Source organism: Macaca thibetana, chromosome 12 (assembly GCF_024542745.1).
Source record: "Macaca thibetana thibetana isolate TM-01 chromosome 12, ASM2454274v1, whole genome shotgun sequence".
NCBI lineage: Eukaryota > Metazoa > Chordata > Mammalia > Primates > Cercopithecidae > Macaca > Macaca thibetana.
In genome coordinates this window covers 33,540,945-33,551,560 of record NC_065589.1, presented here as the reverse complement: position 1 = coordinate 33,551,560, position 10,616 = coordinate 33,540,945, and the positions used below count along the sequence as shown (strand labels likewise).

At 40.1% G+C, this 10,616-nt stretch overlaps 1 pseudogene; it reads left to right on the top strand.

Moving 5' to 3' along the window:
* The first annotated feature begins 849 nt into the window (after positions 1-849).
* On the top strand, positions 850-3,329 carry LOC126932298 (gamma-crystallin D-like; annotated as a pseudogene).
* The last annotated feature ends 7,287 nt before the right edge of the window (positions 3,330-10,616 follow it).

The window sequence follows — 10,616 nt, the reverse complement described above, 5'->3', positions numbered from 1 at the left end:
CTTTCGGGCCATGCATACTCAACCGCTTACTCACCCTTATTAAAAACAGATTAAACATAGTACATGCTATGGTTCTGACCCAACAATACCAGACCCTCAGGACTGAAGAAGAGGCTCAAGATTGAGCCTCTGACACAAAAAGAGGAGGGAATGAAACTAGGCCACATAAAACTTAGAAACTAGGCCTCATAAAAAAAGAACTTAAAAAAATTAACACCAGGTGGCTCTGGATAGGGTCCCACCCTGCCTCGATAGGGTCCCACCCTGATAGGGACCCACCCTGATAGGGTCCCACCCTGCCAATTCCGGGAAACAACCTCATGGGGTCCCACCCTGCCTCGAAGTTCCCGGAATCAACAACTCCAGGAAAAAAACCTCATAAGGTCCTGCTCTAACCAATTAGAACAAGACACCTTGCTCAGGCCATAGACAGACTCAATTACCACGCGCCTAAAGCTTTGTTTGAATTTCGCGCCCTAAGCTATGTTTGAACTTATGTTTGCCTATATAAACAGCCTGTAACAAGCAGTCGGGGTCCCAGGGCCAACTTAGAGCTTGGGACCCTAGCGCGCTAGTAATAAATAACTCTCTGCTGTGAATCTCCTGTTGGTGATCCTTCGCGGCGACCCCTGCCCAGGAGGGAATCGACAGTTCGGTTCCAACACTACTTATTTTCAGTCTTATGGAAAGTTTTACTTAAAAAGGGATCTGTTCCACAAAAAGCTACATACATTAGATCAAAAGTAAAGTTGAAATTTAAAAAGCATCATGAATAATTATTAATCATTAATGATTTTTAAAAATAAACCAATGATCCCTTAATTCATCTTTAAACACCACCACCCGACAATGCCGCCCCACCCGCTCAGCCCAGCCAGCCAAGGGGAAGGTGAGCTCAGCCCGCGCCGGGGCCCCAGGAGCTCCGCGCATGGCGGGGGCCGGAGACTGGGGCAGGGGCAGGCCTGTGAGCCCTCGCCTTGCCTCGCCTTGCCTTGCAGATCACCCTCTACGAGGACCGGGCTTCCAGGGCCGCCACCACGAATGCAGCAGCGACCACCCCAACCTGCAGCCCTACTTGAGCCGCTGCAACTCCGTGCGCGTGGACAGCGGCTGCTGGATACTCTATGAGCTGCCCAACTACTCGGGCCTCCAGTACTTCCTGCGCCGCGGCGACTATGCAGACCACCAGCAGTGGATGGGCCTCAGCGACTCGGTCCGCTCCTGCCGCCTCATCCCCCATGTGAGTGCAGTCCCACCGGGTCCCTTCCGTGCCCTCGAGTCGCATCAGTTATCCACATGGATGATTCACACGGCAGGCGATGGGATGGGATGGCGGCCCTCTTTTTTCTAGCTCTAACTATATTCTCTTTTCCTTTATTAACATCCGTAAAGTTTCCTCCCACTGAAAAAGTATGTGATGCAGTGCTTTTAACTGGACATTATTTTATTTTACTAGTCAAATTTACCGCTACTGGGAATAAGTTGTGCATGGCATTCGCTCAGAGCGTCTATGCCACAGGTGATGAATGAGCAACAGAATTCCTTGCTAAACTAGGTACCTGGCTATTTCTTGAAGAGTACCTAAGCTTGGTACTCTTCACCTATGAATTAGGACTAATAAGAGTACTTCCTAAGGTTGCAATGAGGGTGAAAGGAGGGCACCTGGTACAGGCCAATCCCCACCCCCGAGTATTACCTATTATTACGAACGTCAAGGGTCTCTGAAGTCCTGCCTTCTCACTGGGCAAACCAGTAACCAACAATGACATTCCAATAGCTCCTGCAGGGCCCCCTGTTACCCAAATGAAGCCCCGGCAGACTGGAATTTCACAGTTAGGGATTCCCTAAAGTTGACTGTGACAGAGTCCTGGGAAAATGAACCATTTTTGTGAAGTCTGAAATCCCCTCACAGGGTTTAATAGCTTGATAGGGACCCAGTCTGGCATTAGGAGCCCAAAAACTCAATTTCAAGTTCCAACTCTTCTAATTACAGATTGTAAGATCCAGTCTTTAGTTTTCCAGTAAAAGGGTAAAAGGCTTTAATGTTGCTCCACATGTTCCAGGGTGTTGTGAAGAACGAATGAAGCAACAACACATCAGTCCTCTGCAAACACGGAATGCTGACCAATGTAAAATACCTTATTAGCAGTTGTTCATGCCACACGAGGAATTGCTTATGAGAATCCTTCCTAAAGAGGGTTTTAGTGATGGAAGAGGAAACATTGTGACAAGAGAAAGGAACAAGCAGATGAAGGAAAAACAAGTGCTCAAGAGAGAAAGGCAGGAATAGTTCAGGAGAAACAGCCTAACTTTCTATTTTTCTAAAGATTTTATACTCTTTGATGCTGTCCAGGCTTCTTTCAAGATCTTGAACTTCCATTTTTGGTTATTACCTAAAACTGATTTGTAGGAGCACATGTTGGAGCTGAGAAGTGAAACCTAGTCTTTGTGATGGCTCTTGCTTTTCAGCATGTTAGAGCAGCAGGGTTAAAGCAGAAAGGCACAGATGAAGGGACTGCCCAGGCTGGACTGTCTTCCTGAATTGCCATCAATTTGTGCCTTGCTTGGGTAAAAGCAATTCAACCTCCTCTCCCTCTAGCTTCTAATGTTATTGAGATTCAAAATAATACCTGTTGCCCGGGATACATTTATCTTTTTGTTTAAAGTCTGATTATTTTGTATGTCCTCCAGGGAGAGAGCCCCAAACCACTACAAATCTATAAAGGAGAGAATGAAACAAATACATAAAATACTTGAAAGTGGTCCTGAGCAGGACCAGTGTGTCTGTTCATGTAGATTGTACCAACAGCCCTAGGGAGCATCATTGGTACCAAATGAATGGGGAATGACGCCCTCTTGAGCTTCACAGTAGACAACCTATCCAACTACACACAGCGCGCCTGGTATTAGCCATCTCTTTCTTTTAGTTTGGTCACCTTTGATAAAGCAAAGATTTTTTAAAAGTCCATTCCCCAGGGGTCCCTGCTGACATGAGGTCGGGTTTTCTGACTTTCCCTCATCTGCTGTTTGCTGAATCTGCAGGCTAGCTCCCATAGGCTCAGGATCTATGACCCAGAGGATTATAGGGGCCAGATGGTAGAGATCACTGAGAACTGCTCCTGTCTTCACGACCGCTTTCACCTCAGTGAGATCCACTCCTTCAATGTACTGGAGGGCTCCTGGGTCCTCTATGAGCTGCTCAACTACCAGCGGGGGCGGGGGCGGGGCGGCAGTACCTGCTGAGGCCAGGGGACTATAGGCAATACCTCGACTGGGGGACCACAGATGCCAGAGTGGGCTCCCTGAGGAGAGCTGTGGAGCTCTACTGAAATGCTTTTACTCTATCCTTTGCTCCATCTGGAAACTAATAAAATATTTCCTGCGTGTTCCATGCAGTAATGTGTCCTCTGTTCCTTTCAGCCTCCTTGGAAGGGCTCAGCAAAAATCATGCTGGGAATCATGTGGATTTTCTTGCATGTATCAGTGGAAAGGGGCTGTGAGGCAGCAGCTAAGCGCACAGCCTCTGGGGCCAGAATGCCGGGACCCAGCTCCACTTACTAGTGATCGCTGCGGGGCAAGTTACTTAGCATCTCTGACCATCAGTTTCCTACTATGTCAAAATGAGGGAAATAATACTCTTCCTCTCATAAGGTTGTGACGAAATTAAACCTTATTAATGAGGTTAAATGGATTACATAAGTTAACACTTTTAAATCACTTCCTATAGCCTTGCATATGCTGATTTCTAGGAAATTGCTCTGTAAGCTTGATTGTGAAACATCTGGTCCCCTCCTTGGTACTCTTTTCTTAGTAGAAATCCCTTTAGGCAATTGCATTAAGTAGGTTGGCTAAGTGAAATGGCATCAGAGGGATATAGGGATAGAGATAAATTTGTTAAGATAACCATGTCTGACACATCTGAGGTCTAAAAATATGTGACTGGCTGAATAGCTGTATTAATATTTATGTGTCCAGAGCACAAATAAAGAAACAAAGTGCCATCTTAATAAACAGCCTTAAGGAACTCTTCAAAACACAGTTCTCATTAAGGGAGCTACAGAACACTTAGGCAGTGTGCAGTGGTAAAAACAAGCACACAGTACACTAGTAAAGGCAGAAGGTACATGACCAGGAAAATAAAATTCAATAATGAAAAACTCATCATTGGCTGTGAAGATTTCTCCTCAAACTTAAATAAATCTTTATGACATTTAGTTTATCAATCAGCATTTGATAATCATAACAATAAGAAAGAAAAAAGGAAATTGATGGGGACTAATTTCGTAATGGACTTCAATATCTCCGCATTAAGATAGAGTTCATCAAACGAAATCTATTTCGGTATTCTATCATACCAAAAGGTTTTCTTTAAGTCCAAATACTGAATTTTACATGCTTATATGTAATCAAGGAAAATCAAATTTCTTCTCAGCTTAAGAGTTTGCCGTAACTGTGCAAATGGCAACCTCTTCTTGAAATAAGTTTATGATGAATTAAATGGCCATGATTAAGATGGAACCACTAGAAACTATTTTCTACTTGAGTAAAAATATTAATCAGCTAGCAAATACGTTACTTCCAAAACTCCGAACATTAAACGGATAAAGTAGCTAAATTATTTAGGTCTAACATTTTGCTTACCTAACACATACGCATGCTCCAAGATATTTGCAGATGCTCTAAGAGCATTTAGAACAGCTCTTCTAGCCACATGTAGCACTGAACACTAGGAATGGGCCTAGTCCAAATGAAAATGTGTTATAAATGTAAAATACTCACTCGATTGCAAAGACTTTGTTTGAAAAAGAGTGCACATATCTTCTTATTATCATAGAATTTAATGTTGAAATAAATTTTGGAATATATTAGGTAAAATTAAATATATTGTTAAAGTTAATTTTCCTTGTGCTTTTAAATTTTTTTTTTTTTTTTTTGAGGTGGAGTTTCACTCTTGTTGTCCAGGCTGGAGTGCAATGGCTCAATCTCTGCTCACTGCAATCTCCGCCTCCTGGGTTCAAGAGATTCTCCTGCCTCAGCCTCCCAAGTAGCTGGGATTACAGGCACCTGCCACCACGTCTGGCTAATTTTTTGTATTCTTAGTAGAGATGGGGTTTTGCTGTATTGGCCAGGCTAGTCTCGAACTCCTGACCTCAGGTGATCCACCCGCCTCAGCCTCTCAAAGTGCTGGGATTACAGGCGTGAGCCACCGCACCCAGCCACTTTTAACTTTTTTAATGTAGCTGCCAGGAAACTGAAAATTATATTCATGACTCTCTATTTCTATTGGGTAGTGCTGACCAAGATACCTAGATGAGAAAAGAATACCTAGAATTTATATTCAGATACAGCTCAGCCTTCAGCATTTTGGTTCAAGATGCTTTATCTTAAAAATTAAGTTACATAAACTCCTGAAAATTAAAAGATAGTAGATAACATGGTTAAGTTTTATACAGTTATCTACCCTCCTAGGCGATGTTCAATTAAATTATAATTTTCACCTGTCACTGATTGAGGCTATGGGAAAGGAGTGAGGTCAAGCCTTGTCTTATGTGGTTGTTCCATTCACTACAACAAATTAAAATTTCAACAATATACATGGGTCTTCAGGCACCAGTCACTTAGCGAATTCTACCCACTCTCCCTCTCCCTATCCATTGATGACCCTTCAATTATGAAATGATTATTCTGGAGACAAACAGGTTTGCTTCCCGGACTAAATTCCAAACTTCTACAAATAAGGACAATGTCTCAAACACACTGGTATCTTCTCAAGATGTAGCAGAGTGTGCCTGGCACAAAGCAATCCTAACGGTGTTGAATGAATGCACTCATAAAAGGAGGAATCATTCATGAATCAATGGTTCTGGAGGATTTAGGATAAGATAGTTTCATATAAAACATTAGATTCTGGAAAAAGAGTGCCTTGACCTAACTGAGGCAGGAAGGGGAAACCTAAATGCTTTCAGTGGCCAAGAAGGTAATGGGAATGCGAGGAGTTGCTGGTATATACTGGTAGGAAATGGTGGGGGGGTCTGTAACTAACTTGAGAGCACATGTTCTAACTAAAGGCATTGTGACTTAACAATTTTAAAACACATGAAAAATGTGATTTAGCTGAGCCCAAGGGCTTCTCTTTTGCTATCTCTGAGCAGATAAAATTTCCCCCAAAAATGAACACCTCAGGCAAACAAAAACAAAAGCAAATAAACAAAACAACAAACAAGTAGGTTTATGAGGTTTTCATAAAAGACAATCATTGGGAATCAGTCCTTTACATCCATCACAGCCTGGTGGCTATGGAATGTCCCTTACTATGGATGATTTCTCACATGTCCAGCTCATTATTCATAGAGATGTTATATCAGCACATTCTTCAAGGTGAAAGCAAAACATCTTTTACTAAGCGCTATAGGCAGGCAGGCAGGAAGCGGCTACTTATCAAAGAGTAGCTGGGCCACTATTCTGCCTCAATTACTTAGCTGGCCTTGTTCGCCTACAATTTACATCCACACCTGAGGGGAGAAGATACTTCAGATATCATTTCTGTAAGCACCTTCTGTTTTGTCTCCATCCCATTCTCCTCCTAATCCTTCCTATTTATTCACTTTACCTTTTCAACTATTGAAAAGAGTCAGAAAAGATAGAATCCAGTTTGATAGACCCTGAAACTTGAAGGAGGCATATATGGTCTGATAGGATAATTTAACAAGAGAAGCCCCAGATGCTTCCTGACCTATCAGTGGCCCTGATGCATCCATAGGTCTTTATTAGGTCCAAAGAACGGATTTAAATATGAGGTGATGAGACAAAATCCTGCATGTCAGTTACAGAGGAATTAAAAGGGAGAGATTTGTCCTTCAAGATGCAAGCCCTGATATTTCACAGCAACATTTGAAAATATCAAATGGTTGAGTGAGAGTAGCTTTTTACTAAATTTGAAAACAAAACCTGAAGAACTGGGAAAATGTATGAACTGTGTATTAACAGGTCCAGCAGAAAATCTGAATACTGTATGTTGCTCTTAGTGAACAAAATGCTCATAGACCAAAGGCAAAGAAAAAGGCACCTCCAAAAGGGAACATTCTTTTTCTTGTTTCAATCAGGTGCTGGTTTTCAAAACTCAGTTGAAGTAGTTTCCTTAACAAAATGAGCCCTGTGGAAAGCTTCCAGGATGCTTGTTCTAAACATGCAATTATTTTTACCCTGACACACTGTAGCCATAGAGATATTTGTTGCCAGGCTTAGTGTCTGAGGGAATTCTCCACAGTCAAGAACATTTGCAGTGACCTGGATGAGAATGGAGACTATTCTAAGTGAAGTTACTCAGGAATGGAAAACCAAACACGGTATGTTCTCACTGATATGTGGGAGCTAAGCTATGAGGACACGGAGGCATAAAAATAATACAATGGACTTTGGGGACTTCAGGGGAAGGGTGGGGGGGTATTGAGGGATAAAAGACTACAAATAGGGTGCAGTGTATATTGCTCGGATGATGGGTGCACCAAAATCTCACAAATCACCACTAAATAACTTACTCCACTAAAGAACTTACTCATGTAACCAAACACCACCTGTACCCCAATAACCTATGGAAAAGAAAAAAAAAGAAACCTAGAATTCTTACATTTTGGTAAGAGACTCTGAAATGATAAATTGTTTACAGCACTTGAGAGGTAAAAATGTTACTGGATTATAGCTACAGATTAGTTTCATGAAAAACCCTTTAGCCTGGTCAGAAGAGCTGAATGTCTTATTAATGAAATGGAATGAGACCACTGACATACTTGATTTCTAAGAAATATACATGCATAGCTCAACCCTACAAATAATGTGCATTTCACACAAGAGGACCCTGTGTGATACATATATATTATGTTCAATCACAAGTTTATGTCAGATATTAGCCAAAAAAATTACAGAAAAAAGTGAAGAATGCAGAAAGCAGAATTTGTCTGCAGGATTACAGTTTATTTACTACCTTGTAGTTTACATGTCTATCTTGTGAAAATGAAAGCAGTGGAGCATTTTCTAAATTGCTTCCTCAGAAACTCAGACTGCACACTGCCCTTGGAACACCCAGTAGAAGAGAAAAGGATGTCACATGTTCCTCAGTCTATATAAAAAGACTTGCCTTCCCCATGCCCTTGTCTTTAATTGGGTTTATGTACTTTGTAGTTTTGCAAAATGATATTCTCAATTAGTAATAGCTTAGGTTCTATCTATATACCTACCTGATAGTCCAAGTTGTTGCATGGTATGGTAAAGTGAGAATGGTCTTTGTAGTCAGAAGCATCTGTCTTTGGCTTCTTGCTTCTTGGTGCACAGACATGCAAGTATGGGCATACAACCAAACCTCTCAATGTCTTGCTTTCTCTGTGTGTATAATTGGGAGGGTTAGGTATTGCATGTATTTGCCTGGTACAGAGACAGGTAAAGACTGGGCATTAAATAATTGTGGGTGTCTTTTATTTTTCTCACTAAAATTGTTTGCCCTATTTACCTGGTGATTCATGGTAGAACACTTTACTATGCATGGAGGAAACCAAGACCAAGGAAATTGCAGACAAGCTGGAATCCTATTTCACTATGCTTAGAAACTGTAATCTCTCTAAACTTCCTATTATCTTTAGAGGTTATTATCTTAACATCTATCTGTAGATGTTAACATCTAAGATAATAACCTCTAAAGATGATAGGAAGATAAATAACAAGATAATAACAAGGAAGATAAATAACAAGATAATAAATAAGATATTTAGTATTAACTAAATATCTTTAGATGTTAAGCTAATTTGAGGTTGAGTTTCTATTACATGTAGCCAAAAGCATTGAAACTGACATAGATAAAGTCTGATTCCATGTCCAGCTTCTGAGAGTGATCCCATGAGCTTAATCCAATTACATTTTTTCAAACCTCAGATACCAGGTGGTTCAGGTTTGGTCACATGATTGGGTCTGACTCATCATCGCTGAAGAGCTTCAAATCTATATATTGAAATTTTTAGGGAACTGAGCTTTCTTTTGAGTTCCCACTTGATATAAATGAAGATGCACATAGCTCTGGAGTCTACACTAAACCAATGATTCCCCTTTTCCTCATGCCATTCTGGGTTGAACTTTCTGTTCCTTGTAACTAAAAGCTTATTACATGAGATTTGTCTCTAAAAAAAATACTAGTTTGATTATATTTCTGGTTTAATTTTAAATTTTTTGTGTCTGTAATCAACATTCTAATGACTCTAGTTATAGGCAAAATGATTTTCAGGATTTGAAAAGGCCAGAAACCCACCCATTAAAAAAATAACAAATCTACAACCAGGAAATTAAACTAATGTGAAGAAAGTCCCTCTTAAAGTTTACAGTCCATGGAGAATCTGTCTTAGAGTCCCTTTCTTACAAAATTTATGCATAGAGAGTAGCAGATTGGTCAGCTGCCTACCGAGTTTTCCAAGAAACCAGGAGACAAGCTACAGAAATAAGAGATTATCTTAATCACAGCTACTATCATGTGTTTTTACTTGTCTCAGGGCCAGAAATATACAGTTCATATTAAACATTAGAAAACTAACCAAAGTTACTGCCTGCAAAACTTTTATTTGTATAGTATCATGACTCATATTTTAAACAAATAATTAAACACTAAAATTTGTGTGGGTTTTTTTCAAAGTAATTGTGCTAGGAGGTTATTTGCATTTTTACTGAGATGCTTTTATTGTTTAAAAAAAAAAAAGTTTTTTATTATTCTCTTTTTAAAACCCCCTAAAGCATTTGACATATTCTTTTCATAATTTATCCACGATGGTAAATTTCCTATGGAATGTAAAACTGGCTTTTTCATCAAAACTAATGATTGGGGGATTAATTAGGTGAGTTGTCAAATTGAGCCTTGGTTTTTAATAAAAAAAGGTAAGCTATGAAAAAACTATGTATGCAAGCCAATTTTGAATATTTTTTTTCTTTTGAGTGGGACTATGAAGAATACTTGCTACCATCTTCAAAAAATGGGAAAAAATGTTCAACAAACCAGCAAAAATTTCCCTAGAAGAATGCTAACACAGTATGAGAAATGCATTCTCTCGGTTATGAAAGCTTTTTCTTCTTTTATAATGCTATGTGAATATTTCTGAGAGGGTGGAGGAGTAACTTGATAAATGAATACTTGATTAAAAGTAACCTGGTGAAGAACATGGGAACTGGAAGAGATAATATGAGACAGGTGACTGTTAAAAGGGAGAGGCTGTATCTAACCCATTCCTCCACCCCCCAAAAATATGAATCTAATCTAAAGTCTTGTCTAGGCCTTACCTACAGTGTAGAAGAATGGATACTACATGATACCACCACACAACAAAAGGCTCTGGCAGGTAATGGGGAGAGATGCAGCCCTAGGTCACTGTAAATGATGGAAATTACTGTAACTTTCATTAACTCAAAAATTCATTCTATTCTTTACCTTCTTTCATCTAGAAAGACTTTATGACACTACCATCAGAGTGAACAGGCAACCTACAGAATGGGAGAAAATTTTTGCAATCTACACATCTGACAAAGGGCTAATATCCAGAACCTACAAAGAACTCAAACAAATTTACAAGAAAAAAACAAACAACCCC